Consider the following 12,390-nt stretch of genomic DNA (forward strand, 5'->3'; position numbering starts at 1 on the left):
ACACTTGCTTGGAATCTCCTTCCTTTTTTTGACGTGTCTCTCATTTCCCCATATTCCCAGTTGTGAATACCAGGCCTTTTCCTATGTTGTTTCCTTATGGTGGAAATCTATCATTAAACTGCAGATTCATTTGAGCATTTTCAGACTTGGATCGTTAAAACCAACTTTCTTTTTTAATTTATTTGTCTGTTGGTTTTATTTATTGCATTGTTTGCTAATGTTTTTATGCAATGTTCTATATTGTGCTCTTCTGCTTTCCAAAAACATTTAGGATGAGCTCTTCAAAAGCACTCAGCATTAGCCTAATTCTGGTTGCCAAGGGTAAGCAAAGAGAGGCCAACATTGAGTGCTTTTAAGAATACACCCTTATTAAATAATAATAAAACAGACAATGGTTGATTTTAAAAATCAGATAAGTGGATGTTCCTTTATAAGAAGATAAAATTTGAAGAAACCCATGGTATTGATACTTGAAATTGAAGAAATTTGATTTTTGAAACAGGCTTTGCCAAATAAGATGCTGTTGCTAGCATAAGGAACCTAAACGTTCTGTTTTTCTAGTACTCCTTAGTTTTACCAGATGCTAGTAAATACATTGATGTAGAAGATGACACTGGAGAACTGTGATGTGCAAGACAGAACAAAATTTTAAAAAGGCAAAAAATTCTTTATGTTTTGCTAAGTTTTAACTCTAAGGAAACCTGTAGAGTATCTTTGCTTCAAGCTATGTACTTTAATAGTAAATAACATTTGATGTATAATATATATTCCTTTTTTATAGCTGAATTAGAACTTTTCATTATGTTCAATGTAGGCATTCTTCTTAAACATTTAATAGCTCTTTTCATGAAAGCCTGAAGCCATACAGAGATCAGTTCTTGTTCGGTCACCCCAGAAAATAGTTAGCACATGTTAAGGTCCATTAAAACTTTAAAAAAATTATTGCTATACCAAAAAAGATAAAGGCCCAAAATAAACCGATTGCTTCAAAGAAACACAAACAACCCCCAGCCATGAGCAGCCTAGCATAGTTGAGTTAAATTGCTGATGTCACTCCAAAAGACCCAGAGCTCTGCTCTGCCAATAATAGACTCAGTGTGTGCTGGACTGTGGGCCTCTTTGGCCCCACAGCTGCAGATCGTAAATACAGTTCAGGAGATTAAAATATTAAAATGTCCCTTTTTCGTGGCTGCAGAACAGCACATTAGGGATTCCACCCTGCTTGTAAGGCAATCTGGTAAATCCCAATGATTTCAGGTGACCATACGGAGCATACTCAAAGAGGACTTAACATGAGGGTTAGTTCTTCCCTCACTGATAAATTCACCATTTCTTATGTCAGCCAGGGAGTGTTTTGTATGCTGGAGTTGTGCCTTCTTCTCCTCTAAGTCACCATAAAGCTGGTAGAACAGTTTGTCTGGTGTACATGAACACAATTCATATAAATAAAGGAGAGTCATTTGCCTCTGAAAATATAAACCCTTTTGGATAGAACAGGTTATAAATGGGTCATCAAATCCTCCATGCAGTCCAAATCCCAAAGCTATGCCCCTTTCTCCGGATTTATAAGGAAATAACAGAAAGTCAGAAAGGGCATTCGGAAGAATTGCATGTTGTGGTCCAAAAGGAGGAATGTGTTTTATTTACAACTGTTCCGCTCGGCTCTGCAACTTTTTATTGCTTAAGGAACCCTTTTAACCTTTTTTGTGTAAAGAATATTTATTTTTCCAACTCCTTTTTGCCCCCCATTTCCCAAAATGTATCTTATTTTATGGCATTTTAAATTTGTGAACTATATTCAGCAGGAAATTTGACCTCTAGAAGGAGTAATCTGACATGTCAGATTTTGAGGCCCTGGCCATCTCGGGTTGCATTAATCAATCATTGTTTAAAGACATATCTGTAAGAAAGAATACGCCTCATCATATAAATTCAACCTCTGAAGGAGAACACGAGAGCCAGAGAGGCATTACTGATTAGGATTGGCTGTTCTCTCTTCAAATGTAAAGCTCAACTTTTTGTCAGCAACTAGTGGCTCAGTTATTAATTGTCTGATAGGAAATTATGAAATTTTGGGGGGAAAGAGCTCATTACTTGAGCTCTTGACTGAAGTCTGTGTGCACTCAGTTTGAAACACGTCATCTTGGAAATTAAGAATGTTAATTGCTAGATTGCTTGGTAGTATAATGGTTTTCCTTGGTTCTTCTTTCTATGGGACTGAGGGTCAAATTCTCCTCCGCGTCCTCCCCAGGTGCAGGGAACCCCATACACATTGGCACTAATGTGTAAAATGGGCTACGTGAGTCTGAGAGCTTCCTGGGTGAATGTACATATGTAAGTGGGGGAATGGTCCCACTATTGTGGGGAACTTTCCTGGCTTATACACTACCCTGGTGAAGTGGGCTAGTGAAAGGATCTGAGCCCTCGCTCCCACTTCCTTTACCCAGAGGCCTGCCTGACCTCAAGGGCTCCCCTTCCACTCTCCTGTGTGGCAAAGTCCTCATAACCCAAACAAGGCTGGGCCCAGAATTCCTTGGGACTCGACCCCCCAACCTTGTCGTGGTTACTTAGGGCAGGGGCTAGGATGTCCCCACTCCAGGGTGCTCTCTCTGCACTGGATGCTTCCCTGACCCACTGATCATTACATACAGTTCAAAGTAAATACAATTTATTAAACAGCAATCAATTAAAAAAAATGAAAAAACAGGAACGGTTAAAGGAAAACACATAATCCCGCTCTGTGGCACGGGGACATCACAACCAGCATCTCTGGAATGTAAGAGAAGTTCAGTCTGTTCCTCACAAGTCCCAGACCTCTTTCTCAGGCCCTCTCTGTGCTGCAGGGATGCTGCGGGTCAGACACTTGCTCTGGTGGTGGCCACACACTCTCAGGCTCTAGGTGGCAGGACCCTTCTTCCCAGCATCGCCCCCACCCCGTCGAGGTTACGATCCCCCTCCAAGTCTGGCCTGCCAGGCATCTTGGCTGGGGGCATCTTCCTGTGCTGGGCCCGCTGCCCAGGGTGCCCCTTGCTCTCCACAGCTGCTCACCACACCCAGCTCTGGACTGCTCCAGCTCCAGCTCCAGCTCCACCACTCTGCGTCAGCTCCAGCTCCACTCTGCCTCAGCACGGCTGCTGCTGCTGCTCTGCCTCCAGCTCCCTCGGCTGATTCTCTGGCCCCTCTGGCTCTGTGGCTGCTGCTCTCCTCCCAGGACAGGTCTGCTCTGTGACTCTGCTCCCAGCACTGACCTGCTTCCTGGGCTGCTTCTCTGGCCCCTCTGGCTGGCACGGCTCTACTCCCCAGCTCAGCTTGGGCCCCTGCTTTCTCCTTAGCTCGGCCCCACTCTGTCTGACCCAGGCAATTCCAGGTCACACAGAGGACTGGACCGCCCTGGCCTCCTGACTCCCTGATTAGCCTGCCCGCCCTGTCAATCAGGCTGACCTGGAGCATTGGCCTCTCCCCATTGTTCCTGGGGACTGTCAGTCTTAGGGTCCTGATTTCCCATCGATCGTTCCCCTTTCTTTTGGTCCTGGGAGCTAGCCAACCAAAACACCCCCACTGAGTTTTACTAAGGGGACAACAGTCCCCTTACACATAGTGGATTTTGAGGGTAGGGCAGGTGGACCTGCTGCTGAATGATCCACCAGCCTGTGCACAGTAAAGAGTAGGGCACAAAGGCCACAGAGGTTACTCCAGTCCTGAGACCAGAGTCTTCTCCAGTCTGGAGTCAGAGCTCTGCTGCCTTTGGGGAAGGATTCTTCCCCTGCTTTCCCCGACATATATCCCAGTGGCATTACTGGTGCTGAGGATTTGCCCAAAGTGAATAGCTGACTGTTGAGTTATACTATAATTTAGTAGAATAATTTATAAATAATATTTTTAGGAAAGTGCTAAGATTCCTGACCTTGACAAGGATTATTCTCATGTTGTCCTGATTCGCTCTGGAAATACGACATACTAGGTTTTGTGTGCACATGCGTGTGTGTGAGAGAGAGAATTTAGAGCCACATCTGTAGACAAAAGTCCTCTATTTTTTTACCAAGCAGCTACATTGGTGGTGTTAAGTACCCATTGCTGCCCTGTTAATGTGTCCTGATACTAGGGTGACCAGATGTCCCGATTTTATAGGGATAGTGCTGATATTTGGGGCTTTGTCTTATATAGGCGCCTATTATCCCCCACCGGGTCCCGATTTTTCACACTTGCTATCTGGTCACCCTACCTGATCCTAACCCTAGTCTTCAGGAACTCTTCTACAGGTGAAAGGGTAGTTTAATCTCCATGACCAATCTGGCCTCTCTACTGAGACGGCCAACAAAGATGGCAATTAGTGCCACTTGTAGCAGTGGTTTTGAGATGGCAATACCTAAATATTAGGAAACAGAACTACATAAAATGATGAGTTTTGAAATAAACGTTTCTCTAAGAGGGATAAAGCATGCAAACAGTTGTTATAAAAAGACGCAAAACACTCCAGATGCGCATTTTCTAGGCATAACCTTTAAATCATGCCACTTATCCTTCTGCTGCATATAAATCCATTTAGTTCTTTCTTTGCCAACTTGCATTATACATTGATATCACCAAAACTGTAAAGACAGAAAAACGTATGCAGCTTTCTAGCATGAGACTGATCCATCTCAGGTTATTAAAATGATTAGTGACCTCATGAGGTATGGAGCTGTGCTGCAGACAATCCTTTCACTGTCTCAGCTTTTTTTCTGCTGGTTGGTAGGAAAAACACCAGTTTGTGAAACTTGCACCAATGCAGTTGTATGGCTTAGGTGACAGCAAGGTGCTGTGAAGTAAATGTAGCCATTATTCTTCCTTTCCCCAGAAAACCACAGCTGTCATCAAGCACAGGAGTCTGAATCTAATGTGGAGCTAGGGGTACAGCCCATTTGATTACAGTGTGAAGTGGCTCAAACTTTTGCACTGACTCTAACCTAACAGATTACAAACTATTTTTTTGCTGTTCAAAAAAGTCAGCTCAAATTTATTATTTTGTTTTTATTAATTCCAGACAATCTGGGGACCTGGATTCATATATCTGAAACATACACTCAGGTTTATGGCCCCAGTTCATCAAAACATTTAAGCACATTTAAGCTTAAATCCCTATTCAGCAAAGCATTTAATCATGTGCTGAAGTCAATGGGACTTACACACAGGCTTAAAGTTAAGCATGCGACCAGCTTGGCTTAACTGTGAAATCCTTGCTGATCTTAAACACAAAAAAGAAGCTTACAAGAAGTGGAAGATTGGACAAATGACCAGGGAAGAGTATAAAAATATTGCTCGAGTATGCAGGAGTGAAATCAGGAAGGCCAAATCACACCTGGAGTTGCAGCTAGCAAGAGATGTTAAGAGTAACAAGAAGGGTTTCTTCAGGTATGTTGGCAACAAGAAGAAAATCAAGGAAAGTGTGGGGCCCTTACTGAATGAGGGAGGCAACCTAGTGACAGAGGATGTGGAAAAAGCTAATGTACTCAATGCTTTTTTTGCCTCTGTCTTCACAAACAAGGTCAGCTCCCAGACTATTGCACTGGGCAGCACCGCATGGGGAGGAGGTGATCAGCCCTCTGTGGAGAAAGAAGTGGTTCGGGACTATTTAGAAAAGCTGGACGAGCACAAGTCCATGGGGCCGGATGCGCTGCATCTGAGAGTGCTAAAGGAGTTGGCGGATGTGATTGCAGAGCCATTGGCCATTATCTTTGAAAACTCATGGTGATCGGGGGAAGTCCCGGATGACTGGAAAAAGGCTAATGTAGTGCCCATCTTTAAAAAAGGGAAGAAGGAGGATCCTGGGAACTATAGGCCAGTCAGCCTCACCTCAGTCCCTGGAAAAATCATGGAGCAGGTCCTCAAGGAATCAATTCTGAAGCACTTAGAGGAGAGGAAAGTGATCAGGAACAGTCAGCATGGATTCACCAAGGGCAAGTCATGCCTGACTAATCTAATTGCCTTCTATGACGAGATAACTGGCTCTGTGGATAAGGGGAAAGCAGTGGACGTGTTGTTCCTGTCTTTAGCAAAGCTTTTGGCACGGTCTCCTACAGTATTCTTGCCAGTAAGTTAAAGAAGTATGGGCTGGATGAATGGACTATAAGGTGGATAGAAAGTTGGCTAGATTGTCGGGCTCAACGGGTAGTGATCAATGGCTCCATGTCTAGTTGGCAGCCGATATCAAGTGGAGTGCCCCAAGGGTCGGTCCTGGGGCCGGTTTTGTTCAATATCTTCATAAATGATCTGGAGGATGGTGTGAATTGCACCCTCAGCAAGTTTTCAGATGACACTAAACTGGGAGGAGAGGTAGATACACTGGAGGGTAGGGATAGGATACAGAGGGCCCTAGACAAATTAGAGGATTGCTCCAAAAGAAATCTGATGAGGTTCAAGAAGGACAAGTGCAGAGTCCTGCACTTAGGATGGAAGAATCCCATGCACCACTACAGACTAGGGACTGAATGCCTCGGCAGCAGTTCTGCAGAAAAGGACCTAGGGGTTACAGTGGACGAGAAGCTGGATATGAGTCAACAGTGTGCCCTTGTTGCCAAGAAGGCCAATGGTATTTTGGGATGTATAAGTAGGGGCATTGCCAGCAGATCGAGGGACGTGATCATTCCCCTCTATTCGACATTGGTGAGGCCTCATCTGGAGTACTGTGTTCAGTTTTGGGCCCCACACTACAAGAAGGATGTGGAAAAATTGGAAAACGTCCAGCGGAGGGCAACAAAAATGATTAGGGGACTGGAAACACATGACTTATGAGGAGAGGCTGAGGGAACTGGGATTGTTTAGTCTGCGGAAGAGAAGAATGAGGGGGGATTTGATAGCTGCTTTCAACTACCTGAAAGGGGGTTCCAAAGAGGATGGATCTAGCCTGTTGTCAGTGGTAGCAGATGACAGAAGAAGGAGTAATGGTCTCAAGTTGCAGTGGGGGAGATTTAGGTTTGATATTAGGAAAAACTTTTTCACTAGGAGGGTGGTGAAATACTGGAATGCATTACCTAGGGAGGTGGTGGAATCTCCTTCCTTAGAAGTTTTTAAGGTCAGGCTTGACAAAGCCCTGGCTGGGATGATTTAGCTGGAGATTGGTCCTGCTTTGAGCAGGGGGTTGGACTAGATGACCTCCTGAGGTCCCTTCCAACCCTGATACTCTATGATTCTATGTGCTCAAACCCTATGGGCTTTGCTGAATAGGGATGGACTGCTGATTAGGGGCAAATGTGCTCATGTTCAAATTTGAGTCCTCATCTAGAGCCAGCTTCAGCTATTCTTACATATGTTGAGTAGTACTTATGCCTCAAATAGTTCTAGTGAAATCAATGTGACTAGTCACCAATTGAGGTACTACTAAATATGAGTCAAAATTACAGAATTTGTCCCTTAAGGAGCTGTATAACTATCACAGGATCACATCACAGGACTTGGGTGACCAGATAGCAAATGTGAAAAATTGGGATGGGGTCGGGGGTAATAGGTGCCTATGTAACAAAAAGCCCCCAAAATCGGGACTGTCCCTATAAAATCGGGACATCTGGTCACCCTACACAGGACTATACCTGAATGGTTTTTCCAAGGGGTATCAGTCATCATGCAACATTTTAGAAGGTATTTAAATATTCCATTCTCAGTTCTTCCACAACCTATTGTGGAAAGAATTTTTTTGAATCTTGCCTTGCTATTCACCTTCCAAATGCAGCATTATCCTCACTTGCTTTAGACAGAGTTTGTTCTTTAACTCATCAGTTTTGTTCCAACAGGGTGAAATTCAGCTCCACCCATAAAAAGCCCAAGTGACTGGACTCTGTGTGGGGAAGGTGAAAATACCTCCTTCCCAATCTAGGGCCAGGGTATGGGTCTGCTGCATAGCCCCCATAATGACTGTAACATGAGCCTTTTGGCATAGAAGAGCAAGAGAAGTTGCAGCCCTTTCATATCGATTGCACAGGGCAGTAGGGCTACTGCAGCCACATAGACATGGATTCAGAGCCTAACGCTGGCCCAAAGCTAAATGGATATTCCTCTCTGGCCCTCCTTAGACCAGACATAGACCAATTCTTCAGCAAGAATGGGGATACATAGGTGTTACAGCATGAGGCCCTGTTATCATATATAGCAACATTTGGGCACATAAATAAAAATAAATACAATTATTTCCCCAGAGTTGCCTGATTCTTAATTTTTCCGTTCCCTTCCCTATTTCCAGCACTTCTTTCTTGCTTTTTCTCTTTGCATATCTTGCTTTTGTTTTCAGTATCTGTGGGTGTAGCCGTTTTTATGTATTTATTGAAAGGAAAAACGCAGGCTCGCTGCTAACAATCCCATATGCTTTATTTTTCACAGACATGCCCAGTTTCCTGTGAAGGATTCTGGATAGTGTAATCCGGAAGGTGTCTCCTGCAGTGAACAGTACTGTAATTAGACAGACCACTAGAAAGCTTTCAAAACACTGCCCAGGGACACATTACTATAGTAGGCATTCCAATCTCTCTTTCATGCTGGAAACAGTTCTTACTCCATTTTATTATAATCTATTACCTGTTTATTATTTTCTGTCTTTTTTCCTTGTGTTTCTCCCCATTCTTGCCCACTCATCTCTTTTTCTCTCTCCCCAGGGTTTCTCTTCCTCCTGTATCCAGATAAGCTCCCCTAAACCTTCTCATGTACCTTTCAACAGGGTTGCTCCATAGGCCTCTCCCCTGGCAGAAGCTGTCTTTGGGATGGTGTTGAGTGCAGGACTTCAGAGTCTTATTCCTCCATCTCAGGAACAGCCTTCTGGCATGTGCTTACCACTCACTCCTGTAAGGGAAATGTTTTCCTGACAGCAAAGGTTTATCCAATCCCTCTACCTGGAATGATGGCCACAACCTTGATGGGTATTGGACTCCTCTTCAAAACAACTCAGCTGGCAATATATTCCCTCACAGGTACCAAAGGACTACACTTCCTGAACCTCATATTCCTATGTTAGAACCTGGGTCAGCAGGCAGACTAGAGAAGTGGTCTGTGTGGTTGAACATGTCTGTTAACATATAAACACAGCCCTGCTCACCTCAGTGAGACCACATCCTGTGTTTGGGCTATTGAAGCCACAAATCTTGTTTTCTTTTTCTTTAACTATTAGAAATTTTAACAAGAAAATACATAAATCTATCCCTCTGAGACTACAGTTTAGGTAAGGTTGCCAACCCTCCTGGATTGGCTGGGAGTCTCCCAGAATTGGCCTCGATCTCCCGGAGGCTATTGAAAACAACCTGGGAGATTTTAATAGGCCACTAAAAGTCCAATGGCACAGCAGGGCTAAGGCAGGCTCTTTACCTGTCCTGGCTCTGCACGGCTCCTGGAAGCAACCGGCATGTCCCTCTGGCTCCTAGGCACAGGGGTGGCCAGGGGGGTCTCTATATGCTGGCTCCACCTTGAATGCTGGAACCATGGCCAATGGGAGCTGTGGGGGCAGTGCCTGCAGGCAGGGACAGCATGCAGAGCTGTCTGGCTGCACCTGAGCCTAGAAGCCTGAGGGACATGCCGGTCGATTCCGGGAGCGGCCCGAGGTAAGTGCCGCCCACACTCCTCACCCCCTCCTGCACCCCAAACCCCTACCTCAGCCCTGAGCCCCCTCCTTCACCCAAACTCCTTCCCAGAGTCTGCACCCCCTCCAGCACCCCAACCCCCGCCCCAGCCCAGAGCCCCCTCCCACACTCCGAACCTCTCAGACCCACTCCCCAACCCCTCCCACACATCAATCCCCTATCTCAGACCAGTGAAAGTGAGTGAGAGTAGGGGAGAATGAGTGATGGAGAGAGGGGGACGGAGTGAGCAGGGGGAGGGGCCTCAGAGAAGGGGTGGGATGGGGGCTTGGGGCAGGGGCGGGGCAAGGGTGTTTGGGTTTCTGTGATTAGACAGTTGGCAATCCTTAGTTTAGGGGAGGGAAATGGACCTGTGATGGGGTGTCCACCCACACAAGGCCTAGAAGGGTTAAAATGACAAATTAACTACCCAGGCTGCACCTGGAGAAGGAGACAGGGAGCAGGGATTTAATTAGAGGATGCTCAGCTGGGCAGGAAGACTCAGGGCTTTTATAAGCCAGGAAGCTGGCAACAGAAGGAGCTGGAGGGAAGTAGGCTGCAGTCAGTCCCTGAGAGGAGGGAGTTGGGAGGCTGGTGAACCCAGAGAGGAGAGGAAGCCAGGAGGAGCCTCAGAGGAAAGTAGGCCAATTCAGGCCTTGGCTGCTGACCAGAGGGATCTTAAGCTGGAACCTGGAGTAGTGGGTGGACTCGGGTTCCTCTACCAGCCACTGGGGAAGTGGCACAGTCCAGGCGGAGGATAGCAGACTGCCTGGGAGTCCTGGAAAGACTATGTTACACCTACCCCAGAAGGGGGAAACGCATATGGTGACCAAGCTGGAGGGCCGAGTCACTAAAAGGAGGCTGCAGTTACTGGAGGGCACAATGCTTGGTAGAGCTAATACACAGGATGGCCAGGAGGAGGCGCTGTTAATGGTGAGTGAACCCTCTGACAAGGGCTGAGTAATTTTAAAATATTCCTATAGAGCTAACAGTGATGGAAATTATAAACACAGTGCCATAGCATTTGTGTTAAAACCTATGTATGTAAATATCATATCATTTTACATACAAGAACATATTATTTCTCCTGGCTTAGGTAAATGTTAGTGCCCATGGACAAATCTTTTTTCTCCAAAAAATGCAGATTTGGGTCAATTGAAGCATTTCATGAATTCATGTCACATTTGTTAATTTGTTCCAATCAAAACAAACAAACAAAATGTGAAAATATCAAAATGTTTTGTTTCAACATTTTAGAAATGAAACATATTGGATTTTTGATTCATAACTTTTTGTTTTGAATTTTGCTTTATTTTTTTAAAAGGTATCCCCCCTTGAAAATGAAACATAAGGTTTCGTTTGACCCAAAACTGTTTTTTTTTTTAACTTTTTTTGGTTATTCAAAAAATTGATGTCTTGGGTTGACCCAAAATTAATTCCTCCCCCCCAAGTTTTTGGTTTGGCCAGCAAATAAAAAACAAACCAACACCTCCCCCCCAAGTTATTTGTACAGCTCTAGTTCTAGTGCATAGTGGTTTTGTGGTTCTTAAAAGTTATCCCTAAGGTTGAATTTAATTAATTAAACACACTTTATTTGTGGCATAAGACACATTTGAATAGAATAATGCAGACATTACGGTTACGACTAGTGCATTATTACCTCCCTGGTAAAAACAACAATTAATTATGTGGGGCAAATCAACAACTGCCCCAACTTCAACTTCAGGAGATCATTCTTAGGGCATGTCTACATTTACTGGGGATCAATGCTGCTGCAATCGATGCACCGAGGGTCGATTTAGCGGGTCACACCCTCTAAATCGACCGCAGATTGCTCTCCCGTCAACTCCGGTACTCTACTGGAATGAGAAGTGTAAGGTAAGTCAGCGGGAGAGTGTCTCTCGTCGACCCAGCATGGTGTAGACATGGCAGTAAGTTGACCTAAGGTACGTTGACTCCAGGTACATTATTCACATAGCTGGAGTTGCATAACTGTGGTCGATTTACCCCCCCGTAGTGTAGACAAGGCCTTAGTGTCTGACTCTTCTAGCTGGGTAGATACCACAAGATTTATCTCAGAGTCAGGAGAATCTTCTTTAATTGACATTAAGAAATTGTTATGCAAAGGCAGTAAGGCAGTCAAAGAAAATCATGTGGACATGGAAGAGTATAAACTGGATTTATTTGGAATAACTTTCACTAGAAGAAAGCTGCTGACTTTTCCAGAAAAAAATGAAGATCAAACACACATTTCCTTCACTGGAATGTAGTTTTATTTGCCATATGAACATCTTAAAAACCTGAACGAAATATTTATCGCTAGTTAATATGTGACACAGTGCATCTTGTGTTACAGAGCATTTGAAGGGTTACAAATTTTATAAATTTCCCAATAGTAATTTTCTAAAAGCAGCTCATCCCAGAACTATTAGATATCCTCAATCATTGCAATCATTCTAATTCAAGAGTCTTTGAATGTTGTGATTAAATTTATCACTAATACCAAATATAGATGTTTACTCACAGGTAATTTGGAAGTTTCAAGCTATCAATTGTTTATTGGACTGGACCAATGAAGTGCTAAACGCTAAATTCTACGACATGTTAAACATTAATGAAAGACATGAGGAAAGAAACTGCTTCTCTTGCCAACACTGTGGTCAACAGCAGTGCCCTGACCTGATTACTTAAGATGATGTTTTTCCTAAATCTGACATGAATCAGTAATTATCAAGTTTTGCAATACTCAGTGGTTCTCTTGTGAATAGCAAAAAGATGTGTTATTGTACGTTGGTATTTTCTACAATGAGGCATTCAG

Source organism: Chelonia mydas, chromosome 3 (assembly GCF_015237465.2).
Source record: "Chelonia mydas isolate rCheMyd1 chromosome 3, rCheMyd1.pri.v2, whole genome shotgun sequence".
Taxonomy (NCBI): domain Eukaryota; kingdom Metazoa; phylum Chordata; order Testudines; family Cheloniidae; genus Chelonia; species Chelonia mydas.